We start from the raw sequence: 24,227 nt of genomic DNA on the forward strand, positions 1-24,227 counted from the left end.
GATTATGCTATAGTTATACTGAACAAATTAAGATGGGTAAGTATTTGTTCTTTTTGCTTTTAAACATGTACAGTATTTCTTATAATGTTCCAGCTATTTATACAATTATTTACTAATAAGCATGCAAGTGGGTTAACACTGAACGAGCTGCTCCATTCAAAGTCATTTGTGCTAGTGTCTGCTTTGCTCATCATTGTCTGTATTCAGATACAATTACGAAAGCAAATGAAAGAAAGCATTTAAAGAAACAGAAAACACACAAATATAAATAAAAGACTCACTACTTTAGTGTAGCATAGCCTGACTAGAGCTGTTAATTAGCCATTCATACTTTATCTGTTTATTATTCATTTGCAGAAAAATATAAGTAATATAATATTAAACGTTAATAACCATCCTGTATTCTGTTTCCCTTCTCAGTAACTTGTTGTGGCATTTAGTACAACTGCTTAGCTGCTCTACGGCCAAGCTGTTGCACTGCCTATGGAAACTTAATCTCAGATAAAGGAGCATTGAAATCATTGGATGGAAAATTTTCTCATCAGACTTAACAGCGAGCAGTCTCCACTATAAAGTACCCAGGTGGGGAAAGGTGGCAAGTTGGCCAGTGTCTCCATGACTGTCACTGTGTCTGACTTTGTCTTTGACTTTCTCTTTTACAATTTTCATCTCCTCCATGTCACTCACCATAGTTCAACAATTAATTAATAGACAGATATTTTTGGTTTTCATTCATGTCAATCAGTTTCTACTTTATTTTCTGAGTTTTATTAAGTCTCTTCTTTATATGTACTAATTTTGTATTTAGTAATTAGTATAATCTATGCTTGCATATTACTCAAGCTTCTATAAAAAAACAGAATTCCCCCTGGGAACAAATAAAGTTCTATCTATCTATCTATCTATCTATCTATCTATCTATCTATCTATCTATCTATCTATCTATCTATCTATCTATCTATCTATCTATCTATCTATCTATCTAATTTATTAACAGCACTCTACAACTGAACTCAGTGAAAAGCACTATACAATAATATGTTGTATCATACAGTATATATTTTATTTATATTTTTCTCCTTTTTCTATGTTTTTGCGTGAAAATAGTGTGCTATCTAATGTCTGTTCCATATATTACAATATGCTATGTACAGTTTTCCTGTGTTTGTTTAGTGCTCTTGTACTACATTTTTCTGTCCTGAAAAAAGGGACGTGGAGATCCCAAAACAAAGACAAAATTACTGTAGTCCTTCATTACATGAAATAAAGTCAAGACATCGGTTTATCTGTCATAAACAGGGTTGCTAGATTTTGAAAATCACAGATATTGACAGCCACCATTTCAAGTAACCAAAAGAAAAATTTGTTAAGTAACTTAAGGAAGACAAAAAAAATAGATCATTTTAATTAAATTATAATTATAGATATATAAACATGTACAATCTAAACATATATGTAAATAAGTAAATATATAAAAAAGAGCGGATATGTTTGATATAACTTGTAACGTGTTATGTGTCATATAATACAACACAATATTTGTAAATGGAATCTAGATATGCACATAGAACCTACCTTAGCTGAAAAGTCTTTATCAGTATCACTTTACTTTCAAAATGAATTACACACAAGCACGAGTTGCCATGATAAGCACGAGAAACGTATGACGACACAAGCACACGACGTACACAAACACACATGATTCAAACACTCGGATTCAGCTGACAGTTACAGATTTTACTCATAATATGTGGTACACCAGGCTGTCTACAAAAATTTAGTGAACCTCTTTAAATTTTTTTCCTACATGCAATTTTTGTTCAACATGGATTTTCATAGGCAATGCAGGACTTGGGATTTGTCTGTTGAACACAGGACAGTCCCGCTCAAATTGGGACATCTGGCAACCCCGGTTATGAAAGAGAAAGCCATAAAAAGTCCCTCCAGCAACTAATTTTCAAAGGTATTCTCTGTGTAATTCCTTACGAGTTGTCAAGGCTTTTATGCATTCAGTTACATTTGGTAGGATCCGTTTCTTTCTTACTAAAGTTTAATTTTATTTCCACCTTCACACACATGAGCATCGCTCAAGCCAGCAATTTCATTTGTATTTGTATTTTTCTTTTTCTCTGTTTAATGCATTGTTTGATGTTTAATATTTTTGTGTATGAGCCAACAGAGTTAAATAGAATGGTATTGAAATCTATTACTCTCTAATAGAGTTTGATCCTGAGATATTAAAATTTGAAATGTGAGGTAGATATACAGACACTGTATAGATTTGGATTGGAACAGAAGAGTAATTCATTAAGTGAATTTAACTAATTACTTGAAGAATTTATGTATATATGTTTATTGAATTGCTTTCTTTCCATTTCAGTTTTACACTATAAACAGTCTTATCACTAGGCACTTAAGTCTATAAGTAACATAGTTAAGAGATTCTGATATATTTGAGAATTGAATCAATTGATTTATTGTTATACTGTATTGAAAGGGGCACTGAAAATCAAAGAAACACTTGCACATTTCCAAACTTAGGGTGCTGCCCATATTTTAAAGGGAGAAGAAAGCACCACATACAAATACTAAACATATACTATAAGACGTTAGTAAAAATGTTAAATTTTCTAATAAATGTGAGAATAATAACAAGGTGCAAAATAATACACACCCATCTGGAACTGGGTGCATAAAGGGATTTGATTTCAATCATGGGTGGGGGTGGCTGTCTGTCCCATTGCTGTTCATCTTAAGTACTTTTGTAATAATATAAAAATGAATAGAAAACTGCAATTGTACTTGATGCTAACATATGTATAATGCATGTGTGTAGGGAGGTGTCAAATCATCTCAAGTTGGTGCTCATTTGTTTCCAATTCAACACAACGCTTAATTTCTCTGTCATGTTTAAGGCTTAAATCATGGAGTGACTGATAATAAAATTACTTTTTCATCCTTTTCTAGAACAAATGAAAGTATTTTCTAAGTATTAAAATATATTATTTAAGTAAGGGCAGTGTATTAGTTTAAATCACAAGTATGGAAGGAAAAATATGTTTTTTTATGTTTGTATTCAACCAAAGCCTGCTCTGAATGGAGTGAAACGGGTGCAAACTGTATCCAGACCCAAGCTTACTACTAGCTCATAGTCATCTAAAATATTAAAGCTGAATATTTGATCGTGTCTCTTTTAGAAAAAGTAAAGTCTTTGAACAATAAATGGTGATTGAAAGTGCTCAAAGGCTAACAAAACTAACCCATGAATCTATATATTTTTGATTGCCAGGATTTTAATCATTTCTGCAATTGTAATCAGTTTACTTTTTAAATGGCATGTTGTAATTTTTCCTTTCCAATCAGTGATAATCTGTGCATTTTTGAAGTTCTTGGCCACAAGTCCTTTCCCAATATTAATCCATGTATTTTTTTGGTAGCAAAGCCACTTGCATAATATTATTGTTAGCTGTTATTTTGTACAACATTAACTGCATTTCCTAATTACTCATTTACTTAATTGCTTTAGGCTTTCATTCATTCATTTTTCATTTTGTATAAAAATTCAAATTTTGCTGAAAAAAAATGACATTAGGAAGACATAAAGAAAGATTTTACCTGCACCTCCCAGCACAATTAAATTAACACAATTTAATTAGTTTCAAAGGAAATATATGGATTAGTCTGACCCTAACTTATGCCCTAAAAGTAATAACAGATGGTTGTATAAGTGATAAATGAAAAAAACAGGCACATTTTAAAAGCATTAATTTACTGTTAGCTATCTTTTTATATTTGCAATTGCTACAAAAAAAGTGAATTATAATAATAATAATACAACACTGTGCTTAGTATATGAGGAAAGGAAATTGTAATGCTTATGTATTCAGCTAATAGCTGTTTTCCCAATAAAACATCTAATTATTTTTAAAAATCTATTTAGCATCTTTTCTTCACTTTGAATCAAACTGCTCATTTAAAAAGTGTCTTCTGCATTTCAGACATATCTGTACAATATAAAACATCAAAATTAAGTTGTGAATAATCTATCAAAAATTTTTAGCCTTACCTTTACTGAGGAAAGTATATCAGCTGTTTTCTTTGTTTGCAATGACTAACATGAATGGAATTTTCATGTAAAAAACATGTGAAGGATTCGACAGAACTTGTAAGGAATGGAATCAAATCACAAATAACCTATAAATAAAACATGTCTGTAGCTATTCAGAATAAAAAAGCCATAAAGCTAATATGTGCATAAATGCACATACCCAAGATGCAAAAACAACATGAATAAAATGTGTGCCTGCACATTCCATTGAGCCCCTTTCAATAATCCTGATACTTTGAAGTTTGGACTAGGCTGATGGAGTGAATAAATAAATTATATAACAGTGCAACAGAGAATTTCATTTATATGCCTTGTGTAACCAGTGAGATCTAAAATCTGTCAGACCACATTGTAATATGTTGCTAGGCAGGTAATCAAGCTGCCGCCAAACAAGATCAATAATAAAACTTACTCTAATGAACACTGTCCTTTTTTTGGTCTTAATCATTTATTCCAATTTATTTTCTTCAAATAGAAAAAAAAAAACTATGATTCCCCACTCAGAATTACATTTATTTTGGTAGAATGTCACTGATACAATTATCTGTACACTTTAACAAGAGTAACATCAATCAATACCCATTATAAATCAACCTCAATCAATAACAGCTAATCACTGTTTTAAATGATAAAATAGCTAGTGACAACCTAAGTAAAACCAGCAATAAAGTATATTAATTTGAGAAAACATCACTTATAAAACAACAAAAAGTCTTTGCACCTATCACAGGGGAATGTAATTCAAAAATTCAAACATTGTATTTGATCAAAGAAGAAGGTCTGAAACCATAGTAAACAGCTGGAGTAGCTTGTTGATTGTCTAGGAGAAGATTACAAAACCATTAAATATGTGCTGGAAACTTTTAAAATCTGATGAATGAAGTGTGACGGGTCCACAGTACCAGAAGTCATTCTGATTACCATCAATACTTCAATCACTGCCTGCCAGAGTGCAACAAACTTGCTGCCTAAGGGACTGGTCTAAAACCATGATTTTCTGTTTAGTCCATGTCTCAAAAGTAAAACCTACAATGGTAAAGAAGATAAGACTTTTAAAAGGATAACCAATTACTGTGGCAAAGATTAGGTCACAGGAAAGAGTGCTGACCTAGAATCCATTTATTCTCACTCTTATTCCAAGTTAAACCCAAAGATTCTCTACATTTTTCCATTGCTCATCAGCTTTCAGACGATGGAATGTTGTGATCATCTCAATAGCCACTAAGTACCAATGCACTGAAAGGATCTTTTTCATTTGTCGTCATGACTAGCAATCCATTTTTAATCTATTACATTTATTCTTGTATATTGGGGTATGCAACCCTGGTGTTGGCTGCAGGTTTAGGTTCCAAATAAATACAGTATTTAGTTTTGAACACAAATTTGTGATGTTAATGAAGAATAGTCTTTTATTAAACATCACAATTCTAATTCTGTAGTGCCATATTACAAACTCCAGTCAGTGTGCATTTTTCTTACCTAACAAAAGCAATAATTTCTTCAAAGTGTTAGAATGTATTGGTACCCTGCAACGCCCTTATTTCTTTATAAAAACTTTGTTAAAAAATGCATCTTAAATTTGCACATATGATAACAATTAGGCATATTAAATATTAAATGCTTTGTTGTTCACACACAAATTTTTACATAGCTTAATTCCTTTCAGAATTTTAAAAACTTAAATCATGTCATCACTTAATCTTTGTTTGCTTAAACTGAAAAGGTTTAACTCTTTTAATCTCAGACCCAGAATCAACATAGTCACTTTTATCAGTTTGTTCTCTAGTGCTGCTGTGTTTTTTGTAGCCAAAACTATACACAGTAGTTTAAGTGACACCTCACCAGTGCATTATAAAACTTAAGTTAAAGTTAAACTTAAGCATAATCTCCTTTGTAATTGTGATATACAACGTAACATTCTGTTAGCCTTCTTAATGTCTCCTGTACACTGTCTGGATGTTGATCATAACAAGTTCACTGTGACTCCCAGGTCCTTTCAAGATTTAGACCTCCCATTGTGCGTTCAAATCTAACATTTCTAGTCCTATGTGTAATAATTTACATTTCCATACATTAAATTTCTTCTGCCACATATCTGCCCAAGCCTGTATGATGTCCAGGTTCCTCTGTAATCATTCAGCATATTATAGATTGTCTGCCAGTCCACCTAGCTTGGCATCATCTGCAAACGTAACCAGCTTGTTGTTTACATACCTGTCCAGGTCGATTATTTATATTAAAAATAGCAGTGGCCCACACACTGATCGCTCTGGGACACAACTCATAACATCAGCTAATTCTGATAAGGTTCCTTACACTATAACTCTGTCTCCTGTGTTGTACCCAATTTTACACCATTCTACACACATTTCTTTTTTGGTTGGTGCTGTAGCGCTCATGTGGAAACTTATCAAAAGCCTTCTGAAAATCAAGATAAATAATATTCCTTATACAATTCGAGCATATTAGTAAAACATGACCTCCCTTATCTGAACTAATGTTTGCTAAACACTCCTGATGTTGCCATATGATGCGCAGTCTTTTCCCTGTTAATTCCTTATATTATTTTACCCATGGTGAACATTAAGCTTACCAGCCTATAATTATTCAGATCTTCCCTACCACCCTTTGTATATAACAGGATAATCTTTGCTATTTTTAAGCCTTTATGAATTTCCCCAGTACCTGGTATGCATCACGATACATGTCATCTGGTCCTGGTAATTTGTTATACTATAGCCAATTTAATCTGAGCAGCACTTCTCCATCTACATTTTCCAAATCACTTGGTACCTCCTTAGTAGTCGGGTTATTGATGGGAGGCTATCTACTTCATCACATGTGAAAACTTCAGAAAAATTCAATTTTACAGCATTGCTATTTCAATATCTGTAAATCTAAACTTCTGTATTATCCTTCTTAACTGTTGTCCTCATGCTCTCATACACTCTATGGTTAGCATGAGAGTTATTAGTCTTGTATGCCTTACACCCCTGTTTTTTATTCCTTTGCAGCTTCTTTTTTATCTCCCTATCTACCCTATGAGGAGTCTTCTTTAATTTCTTACAGCTGCCAAATTCCAGGATGTACTTATCCTGCATTACTTGTAAAATATTTTTTAAACCTGTTACACTGCTCCATGACTTTTTCAACACTTAAAAGCCTTTCGCAGTTTATCCCTTTTAGACTTTACTGCATCTGTCTAAAATCTGCCCAACTAGAGTTAATTTTAACAGGTTGTTTTTATATCTGTGAAATGTATTATATTATTGTCACGTGACCCTAGTTGTTCAATCATCTCTACACCCTGAATTCTGGATTGGTTATTATAAAATACTAAACCTAGACATGGGCTTTCCCCTTCATTGATGTTTTATCATACTTTGTTAAAAAATATTCACTGATTATGTCTAAAAACTCCTGCTCTTCTGCTCTGCTATTTGTAAAGTTTGACTACATAATATTTGGGCAATTAAAGTCTTTCCTTGACTATAATATCCCCTTCCCAAACTTGCCTTTTAAAATTTTTAGAAAGATGCACACTGAAAATACTGTCTGTATTTTTCTGTAACATACACCTAAAGTAAAGCCTTCTATCCCCAATCCTTTTTAATTATATCCAGATGTCCTCACTAAGATGTGGCTCATCATCCGATTAAGACCTGCATTTAAATTCTATTTGACATAAATACCAACACCCCCGTTTCATTTTTTTCTGTCCTTCCTAAAATGTTTAATCATCTATGTTATATTCAATGCTATCTCTGTTTTAGCTAGGTTTTTTTTATTGCTATAATATCATATTTATGCTCAGCTACAACTCCAATTCACCCTCTTTTTATTTTTGATACTCCTAGCATTAAAGCAAGCATTTTTAATGTATTACTTATTTTACTTTTGCACTTTAACCTTGGACTAGAAATAAAGTTACTATGTGTATTTGTTAATACACTTTTAAACACCCCTCCACCCAATCCCTCCATTCCTTGTTTAAACAATCTTTGATCTATACTACTCAAATACTTCCTTTATATACTAGTACCCCTCAGGCTTAAATGTAACCCATCACAGTGGAGCAGATCCCAAGTATTTCAAAATCTATGCCCTCCTACCTTAAATCAAGATTTGATCTATGCATTAAGCCTTCCGATTATATTTGGACTGGCACTGGGTACAGATGGAACTTTAAGAGAAGACTACCTGTTCAGTTCTGCTCCTCAGTTTGTTTGATAACTAAGTCTTTATATTTGGATTGCAGGACTGACAGCCTGCACTTACTTATGTCACTTGTTCCAATATGGACTGCTGGATCTCCATCCACTCTGGCCAGGATATAATCCACACTTCCAGGTAGGTATTCTATTGGTGTACCCAGAAGGAAACAAATTGTGCAAGACTCTTTGTCTCTGGAAATATTTTGTCAATATTTAATGAAATGTGCATATCTTTGGGATGCAGGAGGAAAATTCCAGCTCAGGAAGAGTGTCAATGCCCTAATGCTTGGTAATTTCTGCAAAATATGTGCAAAGGTGAAGGTCTAAATGAGAAGTTCAATTAAGAGAAAGAATCCACCTTTAGTGAGATTGGGCAAGTTGCTCTGTCAACAGAAACACAAAGTATTCAAGTGAGGGTTCCATCCTAGCCCTCACCGTTGCTTTTATTAATCAACAAGGTAAGCAAAGTTAAAAGACAAATTAAATTCCTAGTTCTGCTTAGTTATCATTGTTGAATTCTATTTATACTTTTTCCATGAAATTAAAAATAAATGTTATTCTTTTCATTTTTAGCCCAGTATATTCTCAGACATGTTGCCTAGTTTACAGAACTGAGATCCCTTCCTGAGGTCTCTATTTGTATCTCTGCTTGCCAAGATTAGATGGAGTGAACTTACTTTGGACATTTGGAAGTCAACTGACCATCTTTTTCCTGATACTCCTTTAAGGTAACCCTTGACCAGAAAAACAAGTAATTTAATTTTTGGTCTTGACCTGATTGGGTTAGACAGACTGGTTTCCCTTTGATCCATGAACTTTACTTGGATACCTCCGATCCTCTCTGAAAGAGAGAAGAACATGCTTCAAGGCAAATGGAATTACTCATCTTTTCACCTATGGTTTTTCACTCTGCTCCTTGACTCAGTGCTCTTGGAGAACGTGGAGTAAACTATGACAGTAGTCAAAGAATGACAATATATATGTCCTTCCCTAACATGAAAGATATGTTCATGTAACGAACCATCTAAAAATATTTATATCTGCATTGTTTAATTTCTAGACCTGAAATAAGTGTTATTTATTATAATGATGTTATTACTACTTATTTCCGTTAAAATTACAGCTAAAAACTGATTTTTTTACCCAGGATTAATGGCGTAAAATCCTAGCTGAAATGAAGTGACAGCAACTGCCAGTCAAACATGTTTATTAAGCATTTTGTAGGAAAAATGCACTTTGCCTTGATTCTTTCAGAAAGAGACACACTCTATTATTCTGCACAGAGAGATATATATTTTACATTTCTAATGTATTTGATTGCATTTTGAAACAAAAGTATTTTATAACTTCAGAGTTATGCTCTTTCAGCAATCAAAGTGGTGTATCCATCAAATGCAGGATCCAGCTAAATGGAGCAAGATCTCAGTGTGCAGCTATTGTTACGGCTCTTAAGAAGTGCACATTAATATTTCAGTTAATGTAAAAACAATACATTGACTCCTATTTTCAGTGCCACTGCAAAATGCACTGCTAGACTAATATTGCAGTATGTGGAAAATTCTAACTCTGAGATGCGGAGATTGCTTTTAAATGAAGCTAATGCTAATTTGTATCTGCATAGGGCACTTTTAGCTGAATACATTGGATCAACAAAGAACATAAAGAGCATTAAACAGTACTGCTTTCAAGATGCCAACTAGTCAAATGTATTTTAATTAACTAACATATACTTCTGCATATTAGAGTGATAAGTATATGGTTGATACTTTATTCATTATCGTAATACTGTTTAAAAATAGACTCAGAACATAATAAATAAGAAGTGCATACACTAAATCAGAATGTACAGAAACTAAAAAAGTTACAAAATTTAGCTAACTAACTGTCTATACCCCATGCCAAGCTTATGAAGTGATTTAAACCACCCACATTTAAAACTTTCTCTTAAGTAGGGTCTAATTAGGTCCCATTATTTGTATTCATATTGTAAAAGTCACTTAAGCTTTAAGAAATGTTTGATGCATTACACAAGGGATTAATTAAAAAGCATAATTTCACATTAATTCAACTAAAAAATATGCTGTCATAACTAAGGAGAGGATTTTTACTTTCTATAGTAGAGAAGGCACAAAGAGCACCAGAATGAAAAAGTTACTACAAGTTGCATACTGAGCACACTGTGAACCAGCTGTGACACATAATCTTTCTTCTTTATCTATTGCTTTATTCAAGCAGAACAAGCATCAGTCTCACTTTTATAGCCCACAGTACAAAAAAATCAGATGCAATCTTTACATTTCCAGAAAGAAATAAAGATGAAGCGCTAGAACAAACATTACATGCATGTTGTCTTTTAACTGATTTTCATCTGTTTTAAGACAGGCTATATAAATGTACATTGGCAGTGTTGTATTTGTCTTTAATTTCTGTTTTTATTAAACCTTGTTGGCCACATTTACTAATCAATCAGAAAGCATATTTTTTTTCCACTGAAATGGTAGAATTGTTTGAACAGTTGCTTATAAATTGTTCATAAAAATGACATTGCTGTAATGTCTTTTATTGACCTTTCACTGAGCAAAAATGTTCTTCTTTCACAAAGAATGATAAACCTAGCAAAGCGAGGAGCTGCTGGAAAACGAATAGCCTGTCCTCTATTGTCTGCTTCTTGACCTGTTTTTTTATACACTGCAGTATATTCCAGCATTCTGTTGGTAGCTCACCAGTTGCCTTAAGACAATACTGCTGAAAACTGTCTCTTTTAATCAAATGATTATAGATGTTAATTTGATCATATTGTGTTTGATCCTAATATATTTGTACATATTTAATCAGAAGAGTTACAAAGTAAAATGTTTATCGACTTATAGTCATATCTGGAGAAATGTACTGCTTATACAAGTAAGTGATTTATAATGAACTGAAATTTGCAATTTCAATTGAATGAGAACTGCATGCAGCATAAATTTGTAAACATAAATCACTAAAGGCTCTAATAAAGTTAGAAATGCTGCTTTATGGAAATTCTTCTCATCTTCATTCAGTTGTAGTTACAAATGAGCCCAATGTTGACGGAATGTTTTGTTATTATTGAATATTTGGCTGAACTCCTTATCCAAAGCTACTTACAAGCTGAGGTTGGAATATAAATGAATGTAATTTCTAAAAAGGGTCCACAGATGATTATGTAACTTGCTCAGGGTTACACAGTGAATAACAAGTTAGAAATTAAGTGACAATCTTGAGATTTACAGTCTAGTAACATAGTTTAGTACTACACCATCCTCCTTTGATGATGTTTCTAATACTATGGCATTTGTAAAATTCATTGGGGTTCAAATGGAGAGAAGAGAAGTGGCAGTGGAATGTTTACTTTACATTAAATAAAGGAAAACATTTGTTTTAGGTTACAAATATATGTTGGGCAGACCACAGTTTGTGAGGATTAATGACTGCATCTCTGATATGGATGTGAGCAACACTGGAGCACCACAATGAACAGTCCTTTTAATGTTTTACTCTGTACACCTCAGACTATAGATATAACACCAGACCATGCCACTTGCAGAAATTCTTAGAAGATCAGAAACAAAATGCAACAAATGGTCAAAATCTAGCAATAAGTAAAAAAAATAAATAAATATGTAATTGCACCCACAGAGTTTCAATCTTGGGGCAAAAGAATACAATATCATGCATTTAGCTCATTCCATTGTTTAAAGTCTTGGCACTGGGTGCAGCTGGAACGTCCTTTTATTTCTCATATATCTGTGCAGATGCTTTGTACTCTTTTCGTCCATGACATAAGAAACATCATGTAAACTGTAATACATTTTTCATTATTATTAATATTATAAAAGGTTGCATTTGTTTTCTTTCTCAGGAAGGGGGAGGTTTCCTTTTAGGTTTGTTTTGAGTGGTAGTTGCAGCACATGGCTAATTATACATGAAGATTAGCCATGTTGTTTTGCACTGCCAGAATACAGAGATCAGTTATATATCTGGTGGCAGTACTCATAATATTCTCGTTATAGTTGGCTGATGTATCCCTCAAATGAAAATACTGCATGTTTTTTTTTTGTTTTGTTTTTTTAAAGCCAGGCTGGTTAGAAAATAGAAGTAATGATTGGGCCATGACATCACACATGTCCATAACAGCTTGGCAATGATACTGTATGCCGTAGGATTCTGTATGCATGCATCACACTAGCATCACAAAGCATTATGGAGCACTGGGAAAAAAATTTTCATCTAAGCCAGTCAGAAAGTGCATTTACAGGAATTTATTTGTCAAACAAGGTCACCAGCGAATAGAGCATATTTTCTGCAAAAAACATTTTGGCAAATTTTGCCAATCAACACTAGTATTCAGACCATAGTACGTATTTGTGTTTATCTATCTATCTATCTATCTATCTATCTATCTATCTATCTATCTATCTATCTATCTATCTATCTATCTGTCTGTCTGTCTGTCTGTCTGTCTGTCTGTCTATCTATCTATCTATCTATCTATCTATCTATCTATCTATCTATCTATCTATCTATCTATCTATCTATCTATCTATTTAATGAGCTTCTGTAAAAAGTCTGATTTCAGTCAGATGCTTGTAAACATTGAAAAAGTACAATTTTAACTTTTACATTTAACACCAGACTCTGTTTCAAATTACACTCTATGCATGAACTATTAAGAGTATTAGTTATATTAAACAGTTGGCATATTAACATTTTAGCTGCACCTGCTTTTCTTATTTGTCAGGGAAAAAGAAACTTTACTGTTATCATTCTTAGTAGCTCTTCATTATCAGCAGTACTGTAAACCTGTTTATTTCTTATACACCTTGGTTTGTGCTGTGCAGGGTGACTGTGAATCTGTCTGTGTTTTACCTAAGCCTCATTTAGGGTGGAATTATAGGTTTTCCTTCTAGTTTAGATGACTTAGGAAGCTTTCTTGAAAAAAACAAAACACAACATATGTGTTTGATATGTGACAAAGAAATATGAATATTAAGAAATAAAACTAGACAAGTAATTGATTATTAAATTTTATAAGATGAAATGTTAAAAGGTTTTACCGACAAATTGAAATGATCACATTTGAGTTCACTGAAGCCAGATTATTAAACTAATTCAGACCAATGTGCATGAACAGAAAGCCAAAAGAAGAGAGGGAGATAGAAATCTCAGCTGATCTTGGACTTGTTCATTTTTATGAATACAACAGATCCTCTTGACTGTGACCACCCTGCCCACAGCACCGAAAGTCCACTTAGACAGTAAGCTGAAAGCCGGACAACACAGCACTTCCAGCATATACTTTGTGAGCCCAAAGCTTAAATACAGCCTCATGACCCAGAGCTCCATGGGGTTAACAGTGTGCATAGACTGATTGGGTTCTTGGAGCTGGAAAAGACTCTTCACACATCCCTCAGATTTCTACCACTATGGCTGCTACTACTAACAATCCTGTCATGGACATGGGGAGAGATGGCAGGTGAGAGATGGTGAAGAGAAATGTAGGCAATAACGAGCTTGCTCATCCTGTTGCTTCACATCAGTGCCCCCACCAAACAGCAGGCACACCACACAGCGCCAGCGCCACATCCTGCAGTGGCCCCATGCATCCTCCTCCTTCTCCTCCTGGCCAGGCTGTCTAATGTCACGCTTAATTTACTGATAATGACTAAATTGCTCAGCACACAAACACATAATCTTTTTGGATTCAATTTAGAGTGGCCAAAAAATTTAACATGCATAGATCTGGGGTTTGGAGGAATCGCTCTAGTTGCAAAAAATTACCCATTCACCTGGAGCATGTGCGAACATCACTTGAACAGTGGCTATGCTGGGAAATGAACAAGGTTTCTGGCGCTGTAAGGCAAGAGTACCACTCACTAACATTCCCAGTTCTGCACATAACATGTATTTGTATGGCCTGGCACACATCAGTTCAACACAACAACAAGCATTTTTTTTTAGTGTCTTTCATAAAGGGCACACAAGACAACTTTCTTTATTAGTTTAAATAAAGCAGAAATTTGCATCTGACACACGCAGCCACTAGGTTCACCTGAGACAGAAGAGTGAAACAGAGAATGAAACACTTGTCCAAAGTTCATGAGCTATAAATAAGAAGAATGACCTTAAGAGTTCAAACACACAGACCAGCCTCAGATTAAGATATTGGTTGCGATGAAAACCTATGGCCTTCACTAACAGGAATAGTTGCAGAGATACTGTAAGCTGCAAGTGGAAAAAAGACATCCTAAAATGCTGCCATCTGCAAAACTGCAATGCATATAATACACAAACATGAAGCTCACTTTGTAATAACATAGAATATACTGTAACAAGAAGGTCTTGTTTGGTGTGTCTGTGAAGAAGTTAAACACTTAAAAGGTCATCTAAATGCCAACTTGTTTTTCAGGCAAGCTGAATGAAATATTTTAAGACTTAATTTTCTGAATGCTAGTAGATGGTGCCCAGTTTAAAAATTAAGACTTATTCCTTATTTCCTATGTTATGTAAGCATTATGTAATATATGAAAACTTTTTATAGAAAAATACAACAGATTCATTTATATTGTCCAGAGCACGGTCATTATTCTTGAGAACAATATAGATTACCTGACATATGACTATAATTCATCTGTAAAACAAGCTTTAAATAAAGTTGCTCATCTCAAAATAGAAGTAGTTGAAGCTTAACAAAAGTCATCATGGCATACTGCTTTAATGATTTTGAGACAGTAAACAGCTGACAAAATTTTACTTTGATTTCCCAAAATGACGTGCTGTTCATCCATCATCCATTTCTCATAGTATAAGTTAATTCTTATTAACAGGTATAATTCCTGATTCTCTAAACGTGGACTATTGTCAAACCTTTAGTGAGGAAATTAGACCACATAAATTAATACACCTAAATATTTATTAACTTTAAGAGACCCTTTTCTTTGTAAAGATACTAAAAATTGCCTCATAAATGCATTTAAAGGACTGTGGGAAACCCAGCAGGAGAGCCGGTGTTGGGAGGTAGTGTGATGGAGCTGCTGGGAGTGGAGGATTTGATTTATTGTATTATTATTGTGATTATTGATTATTGTATTGAGTATTGTGGAGGCTGCGGTGGGTTGGCACCCTGTCCAGGATTGGTTCCTGCCTTGTGCCCTGTGTTGGCTGGGATTGGCACCAGCAGACCCCCGTGACCCTGTGTTTGGATTCAGCGGGTTGGAAAATGGATGGATGGATGGATGGTATTGTGGAGGTGGAGGTGCATTGTGCACATTATTATAATTAAAAATATTACTGGGGACTTTTTACCTGGTGTTTGGGTGGTGCAGTGGTAGTGCTGCTGCTTTGCAATAAGGAGATTGTGGAAGACTGTGGGTTTGCTTCCCGGTTCCTCCCTGTGTGGATAGTGCTTTGCGTACTGAGAAAAGCGCTATATAAATGTAGTGAATTATTATTTATTATTGTTTTACAGGTCAACAGCGACCCCTAGTGTCACATGATGAAGAGGAAAACAAAACCACCAGTCAGCAGCATTACTGGAGAAAATAAACCTTTAGGCAGTCCACAGTCAAATATGATGGAGTCAGTTAATGCAAAGTCAGAAACAGTCACAGTCCTGGAGACATTGGCCAACTAGCTGCTGAACCCTTCCTGGGCATTCAACAATATGATCTATGCTTGGCTATCTAATGTGATGAGAGAATGTTTAAGAGTCTGATTCTTTAGATCTCCCCCTAGTGCCAACAGCCTATCATTTTCATAGTCATACCAAACACAACGCACTGTAGCCTGCAGAACTGAGCGGGCTGAAGTTGATGAGGCATGCAAGCACAGTCTCAGTCATTCTCAAACCTAAATGCTGTTAACTTGTTATATGTGTTGTTCATGTGTCTTATTGCACTGTCTTCAGCTTTGTTCCAAAAAGATTAAGACAGAAATTGTAAAAGCCTAAAAAAGGATGAAAGGGCATTCTTTTAAATGTTACAGTTGAGGTGACAAAGCAAAGGTAGTTTTTAATGAAGGAACAATGTATTCTTTCCGCTGATGCTTGCATGCCCAGTGTAGGCGAATGTCATGACAATTATGTCATATGCATTTTCGGTCATGTTAGTGTGGGCAGAGATACCTTCAGAAACGATGTGAAAACACCAGTATGGAAAATTTTTTTTTTGAAAACAGAATAATGTGGACTTAGCCTTAAATTAATAACATGTTCATCAATATATATAAATAACTCTGCCTTTTCTTGTGACTATTTATTTACCTTTTTATTTTTCATTTTCACACAAATGGTAATCCATAGAATAAATAGCTCTTCAAATGTGTTAAAATCCCTGTCACATTGATTTTTGTAAATTTTAGTCTATTAAAAAACATATTTTTATACCATCATATTGTTTGCCGTGCTCAAGAGGAAATACTTTAATATGAATAACGTTTCTCCTCTGTGTAACAATCAAAGCCCAGGTAGATAAAGATGAAACTAAAAAGAATATTGTTATTTTTAAATAATTTTTGAAATCAGAAGAGAACAGTAATAACTTGGACAAAAACCTATCTACTGTAGGTCATGAAGCAGATGTAATTTCTTCTCAAAATCTCATTTATATTTTTTATTTAATTGACATTCTTGGCTTTAATGCAGAACTAATCTTAAAGTAATTTCAGTTCTAATGAAATTGCTCTGTTCTTTTTATTCATGACTGATGTATCTGGTATCTGAAAGCACATTTAAGTGTAACATTCTGAATTTAGTAATTTAAAAAAAATCAAAATATACTTTACACTGTTATTTAGTTTAGTGTCCTTATATCAGTTGGGAAAAAATGTGTTCCTACATGAAAAATATATACATTTTAAAGAATTATTGCATGTATTTATTTTACAGGTTTGTCTTTCATAATGTAATTCCACACTTTACTTTGATTTTTTTATATTCATTAAATGCTTAGCAACAGTTGTTTTTTAAAGTGTCTTATATTACACAGATTTAAATACAAAAAATAAAATTGCATTATCATTGTTAAGAAATAAGTGGTTTATATGTTAGCATGTTGGTTAGAGCTATTTCATTATACTGTACTGTAGCTGTTGTGTGTCAGGTTCTGTCCACGGTATGTTGTCGTCACTGTGTAACTTTGCACTGGATACCTTGGTTTCCTTCGATATGCCAAAGTCTTTAAGGTATGGTTTATTGGTGAACATAATTTGGCTTGGTATAGTTGAGCGTCTGCGGTGGGTTGGCACCCTGCTCGGGATTGGTTCCTGCCTTGTGCCCTGTGTTGGCTGGGATTGGCTCCAGCAGACCCCCGTGACCCTGTGTTTGGATTCAGCGGGTTGGAAAATGGATGGATGGATAGTTGAGCGTACCCTGCAATGACTAGCATGTCGTTCATTGTTGGTTTCTCCTTTGAGGTTCTGCTGGTAGTTTCTAGATGCAATTTCTTTATTGAATGAATGGTAAATTTCTAAAACTGAAACTAATATTACCTATTAATGATGTTTAGTAATTTGCAAGTAAAGTTGATCGGCAAAATTTGCCAAAGTATTTTCTGCAAAAAATTTGCTGTAGTTTCTGGTGACCTTGTTTGGCGAATCATTGCACTGTCTGGCTGGCTTAGACAAACCCTTTTTCCCCCCAGCACTCCTTGATGCTTTGCAAGGCCAGCGTAACATCTCCTAGTTTTTGCAGCCATGTGCGTAACTTTCATGCATGCGTACTACAAGATTATTGCCAATCTGCTTCCAGCATGTGTGATGTCACCACCCAATCCGTACTCCAGACTTCCACCCAGTATGCATAAAAAAAAAGAAAATGCAGTATTTTAATTTGAGGTGTGCATTAATTGACCATAATGAGAATATTAGGTGTGCTAACAGTGATTCCTGTGCTGCATGGCTAATTTGCATCCTTAATTAGCCATGTGACGCACCAGAAATCCAAAACAAGCCTTAAAGAAGCCCAACCCCTCTCTGAGAAACAACAACAGCAGCACCTTTTATTTCTATAGCACATTTTCATACGTAGAATGTAGCAGTTCAAAGTGCTTTACAAGAACTTAAAGAAATAGTTACAAGAAAATAAAAACAAGTCAAATTAGCCAAGAGTAACTAATGAATAAGTAATAAAAATAAAACAATCAAAGATATATAATTAGTAGAAAATTAAAGTTTGCTATATAATTTCATATTTGAAGTATGTAAAGATGAGTCCAATGATAAGGTCAGATGACCAGAATGACAGAAAAAATGAGCTTAAGTCATTCCTCATTTCCATACTTTGTCACAGAGGGTCTTGTGGACAGCGCGGGCACCGGCCTTCAATCAAGCATCAAAGGATGCTGCATAGTGTCTTGATCAAGTGAAGGTGGTACAAAACGTTACCACAGGGAAACTGGAAAAGAAAGCAGAGAAAAGTAGAGATTAGTAATGATTGCAAATCCCTGTAGAGTATGATAATTCTTTGCATGTATACTTAATTAGGAGTACAACTACAATGTATCCAAGAAAAAGCCAAATTAAAAAAGTATTTTGTATAGTGGTCTCTGGTGTTAACCTGGCATATCTCTATTGGTAAAGTATTCCAGATTTTTGGTGCATAACTGTAAAAGGCTGCCTCACTACTTATTTTATGCTTAGCTCTTGAAATAATAACAACGATTAGTAGATCTAAGGTTATGACATGGAATGTAGCAGAGACAGGCACTCCACAATAGATAGATAGATAGATAGATGGGAAATTCACAATAGGAAGTACCAAGATTGCCTAAAGCTTTATATACCATTAGACGTATTTTGCAATGCTAAAACTGGTCATATGTGCTCAAATTTTCTTTTTCTGGTCAAGATTCTTGTTGCTTCATTCTGAACTAATTACAATCAATTGATGTCTTTCTTAGGTAGGCCTGTTAGGAGTGTGTTACAGTAATCTAGACTACTGAAAATAAATTACTTTCTCAGTATCTTGCAGTGTTATAAGAGGTGTAACATTTGCAATGTTACTTAAGTGAAAAAATGCAGTTCTAGTACTGTGGATAATGTGCAATTTAATGTTTAGATCAGAATCCATGACATCTATCTCTACCTTGAAAACACATGTGACTCTTTGAAATAATAATAATAGTAATAAAATACTTTTTGCTGTTTACAAGCAGCAGCATGATACATGGGAAACAATAAAGATGTTTCAGCTATGCCCAGAACCACAACTTCAAACTTTTTTTTTTCTTTTTTTTTACTAATTGCTAGTTTGTGGCCATTTGCTGTATTTTGGTTGTGGCTATTGTTTTGTCCGCATCTTTTGTTTTTTGATGGACAGTGGCGCAGTGCTTAACACTGCAGCCTGGCCATTCAGAGAAATTATTAGCCACAGAATCAGTCCAGAATAGTTTTCAGACACTTCCCTAGCCCTCAGAGACACTTAAAAGACCAGTGCACCATTATAATCCACTCTGTTCACTTCCTCTTTCTCCACTGACTTCAATGCATTTTGTGGAGTTCGGCAGAGTTCCTGAACATTTTCATGATTTTAGACTCGCATTGAAGTGAATTCAGCAGGGTTCCATCCATCCATCCATGTTCCAACCCGCTGAATCTGAACACAGGGTCACGGGGGTCTGCTGGAGCCAATCCCAGCCAACACAGGGCAAAAGGCAGGAACCAATCCCGGGCAGGGTGCCAACCCACCGCAGTCAGCAGGGTTCCTTCATCACTATTTGCAAAGAAAATGCATCATCCAAATTGGCTTAGTATTAAGTTATATATTTTAATATGTGACAGGACAGTGATGCAGTGGTTAACTCTGTTGCTTTAATAATCAAGTACAGTGATCCCTCGCTATATCACGCTTCGCCTTTCGCGGCTTCACTCCATCGTGGATTTTATATGTAAGCATATTTAAATATATATCGCGGATTTTTTGCTGGTTCGCGGATTTCTGCGGACAATGGGTCTTTTAATTTCTGGTACATGCTTCCTCAGTTGGTTTGCCCAGTTGATTTCATACAAGGGACGCTATTGGCAGATAGCTGAGAAGCTAGATTGCTTACTTTTCTCTTTCTCTTGCACTGACTTTCCGGGATTGAGCAGGGGGGCTGTTCGCACACCTAGACGATACGGACGCTCGTCTAAAAATGCTGAAAGATTATCTGCACGTTGCTATCTTTTGTGCAGCTGCTCCCTGAAACGACATGCTGCACGGTGCTTCGCATACTTAAAAGCTCGAAGGGCACGTATTGATTTTTGACTGAAAAACAAACTCTGTCTCTCCCTCTCTCTCGCTCTCTCTCTCTCTCCCTGCTCCTGACGGAGGGGGTGTGAGCTGCCACCTTCAACAGCTTTGTGCCGCGGTGCTTCGCATACTTAAAAGCCAAACAGCCCTATTGATTTGTTTGCTAGAGATTGTTTTCTCTGTCTATGTGACATTCTGTGCTCCTGACACGCACTCCTTTGAAGAGGAAGATATGTTTGCATTCTTTTAATTGTGAGACAGAACTGTCATCTCTGTCTTGTCATGGAGCACAGTTTAAACTTTTGAAAAAGAGACAAATGTTTGTTTGCAGTGTTTGAATAACGTTCCTGTCTCTCTACAACCTCCTGTGTTTCTGCGCAAATCTGTGACCCAAGCATGACAATATAAAAATAACCATATAAACATATGGTTTCTACTTCGCGGATTTTCTTATTTCGCGGGTGGCTCTGGAACGCAACCCCCGCGATGGAGGAGGGATTACTGTATTCTGAATTTAAATCTTGTGTCCAGTCACTGTCATAGCAGAGTATGCATATTTCCATGTAATTGTAGGTTTTTCCCTTTCTACTCTAGTATTTTAACTACGTTATTTTCAAATACGTTGTTAACCTAGAATTCAAAGCTTGCAGAGTGGTTGCTCACAAGAATGGTGCCCTGTCCAGTCCTTTCTGTTACTCTGGATTATATTAGGCAGGTTTTAGAGTGATATATTTTAAATTTCAATATAATTTTGTAGATCAATTTTATTTGTATAGAAAACTGGTTTGAAGCCAGCTTTGTTTCCTCATACTTTTTAAAATTTATGAATTCTTATGAGAATTCAGATTTTATATATCTGTACAGTACAGTACTTAATCAGCATTTATAGCACAGTTACCTACGGCTTGCCACTATAGTCAGGCAGAGATGTACTTCAGTTTGAAGTAGATATTTGTATGTTATGGAATGCTCCCTAAACCCATAAAAAATCCCTCAATGAAGCTTGACTTGAACAAGTGAATGAAGATTAACAAAATGTCATGCTCTACCAATATAGATAGATAGATAGATAGATAGATACTTTATTAATCCCAAGGGGAAATTAACATACTCCAGCAGCAGCATACTGATAAAGAAAATAATATTGAATTAAAGAGTAATAAAAATGCAGGTAAAAAAAGACAATAACTTTGAAAAATGTTAACGTTAACCCCCCAGGTGGAATTGAAGAGTCGCATAGTTTGGGAGAGGAACGATCTCCTCAGTCTGTCAATGGAGCAGGACAGTGACAGCAGTCTGTTGCTGAAGCTGCTCCTCTGTCTGGAGATGATACTGTTTAGTGGATGCAGTGGATTCTCCATGATTGACAGGAGCCTGCTCAGCACCCGTCGCTCTGCCACGGATGTCAAACTGTCCAGCTCCATGCCTACAATAGAGCCTGCCTTCCTCACCAGTTTGTCCAGGCGTGAGGCGTCCTTTCTCTTAATGCTGCCTCCCCAGCACACCACGGCATAGAAGAGGGCACTCGCCACAACCATCTGATAGAACATCTGCAGGATCTTATTGCAGATGTTGAAGGACGCCAGTCTTCTGAGGAAGTATAGCCGGCTCTGTCCTCTCTTGCACAGAGAATCAGTATTGGCAGTCCAGTCCAATTTATCATCCAGCTGCACTCCCAGGTATTTATAGGTCTGTACCCTCTGCACACAGTCACCTGTGATGATCACGGGGTCCAGGAGGGGTCTAGGCCTCCTAAAATCCACCACCAGCTCCTTGGTTTTGCTGGTGTTCAGGTGTAGGTGGTTTGAGTCGCACCATATAACAAAGTCCTTGATGAGATTCCTATACTCCTCCTCCTGCCCACTCCTGATGCAGCCCACGATAGCAGTGTCGTCAGCGAACTTTTGCAAGTGGCAGGACTCTGAGTTGTACTGGAAGTCCGATGTATATAGGCTGAACAGGACCGGAGAAAGTACAGTCCCCTGTGGCGCTCCTGTGTTGCTGACCACAATGTCAGACCTGCAGTTTCTGAGACGCACATACTGAGGTCTGTTTGTAAGATAGTCCACGATCCATGCCACCAGGTATGAATCTACTCCCATCTCTGTCAGCTTGTCCCTAAGGAGCAGAGGTTGGATGGTGTTGAAGGCGCTAGAGAAGTCTAGAAACATAATTCTTACAGCACCACTGCCTCTGTCCAAGTGGGAGAGTGATCAGTGTAGCATATAGATGATGGCATCCTCTGCTCCCACCTTCTCATGGTATGCGAACTGCAGAGGGTCGAGGGCATGGCAGACCTGTGGCCTCAGGTGGTGAAGCAGCAGCCGCTCCATGGTCTTCATCACATGTGACGTCAGAGCGACAGGCCAGAAGTCATTCAGCTCACTAGAACGTGACACCTTTGGGACTGGGGTGATGCAAGATGTTTTCCAAAGCCTCAGGACTCTCCCCTGTTCCAGGCTCAGGTTGAAGATGCGCTGTAGAGGACTCCCCAGCTCCAGCGCACAGACCTTCAGCAGTCGTGGCGATACTCCATCTGGACCCGCTGCTTTGCTGGCACGAAGTTTCCACAGCTCTCTGCTCACCTGTGCTGCTGTAATTGTGGGTGGGGATCTCTCTCCTATGCTGCTGGTATCAGCAGAAGGATGGGTGGAGGGTGCAGTACTCCGAGGTGAGAGTGGGTTAGGGTGGTCAAACCTGTTAAAGAAGTTGTTCATTTGGTTTGCTCTCTTCATGTCTCTCTCGATGGTGGCACCCCACTTCGAGCTGCAGCCAATGATGATCTTCATCCCATCCCATACTTCCTTCATGCTGTTATTCTGCAACTTCTGCTCCAGCTTTCTCCTGTACTGCTCCTTCGCCGCCCTGAGCTGGACTCGGAGTTCCTTCTGCATGCGCTTGAGCTCATGCTGATCACCGCCTTTAAAAGCCCTTTTCTTCTGGTTCAAAAGGCCATTGATGTCACTTGTAATCCATGGCTTGTTGTTAGCATAGCAGCGTACAGTTCTTACTGGAACTACAATGTCCATACAGAAGTTGATGTAGTCAGTAGTGCAGTCAACAACCTCTTCAATGTTCTCACTATGTGATCCCTGCAGGATATCCCAGTCCGTAGTTCCAAAGCAGTCTCTCAGAGCCTGCTCTGCCTCAGCGGACCACTTCCTGAATGAGCGTGTGGTTGTAGGTAGCTCCCCCACTCATGGTTTGTAGTGAGGCTGAAGCAGAACCAGGTTATGATCTGCTTTCCTAAGCGCATGCAGCGGGGTGGCGCTGTATGCGTCTTTAATGTTTGCATACAGTAAATCAATAGTCTTATTTCCCCGGGTGTTACAATCCACATACTGGGAGAAGGCAGGTAATGTTTTGTTCAGCGTCACATGGTTAAAATCTCCAGCGATTAGCACAAGTGCCTCAGGGTGCTGCGTTTGTAACTTAGCAACAGCGGAATGAATGATGTCACTCGCTATCTCCACGTCCACCCGAGGAGGGATGTATACAATAACAACAATGACGTGTCCAAACTCTCTGGGCAAGTAATAGAGACGCAGACTTACGGCCAACAGTTCGATGTCCCTGCAGCAAGTGGAGATTTTGACGTTTACTGTCCAGAGTTCCCCTCCTCGAACCGCGACCTTATCGTGGTGGAGGGGTTTGAGTG

Source organism: Erpetoichthys calabaricus, chromosome 1 (assembly GCF_900747795.2).
Source record: "Erpetoichthys calabaricus chromosome 1, fErpCal1.3, whole genome shotgun sequence".
Taxonomy (NCBI): domain Eukaryota; kingdom Metazoa; phylum Chordata; class Cladistia; order Polypteriformes; family Polypteridae; genus Erpetoichthys; species Erpetoichthys calabaricus.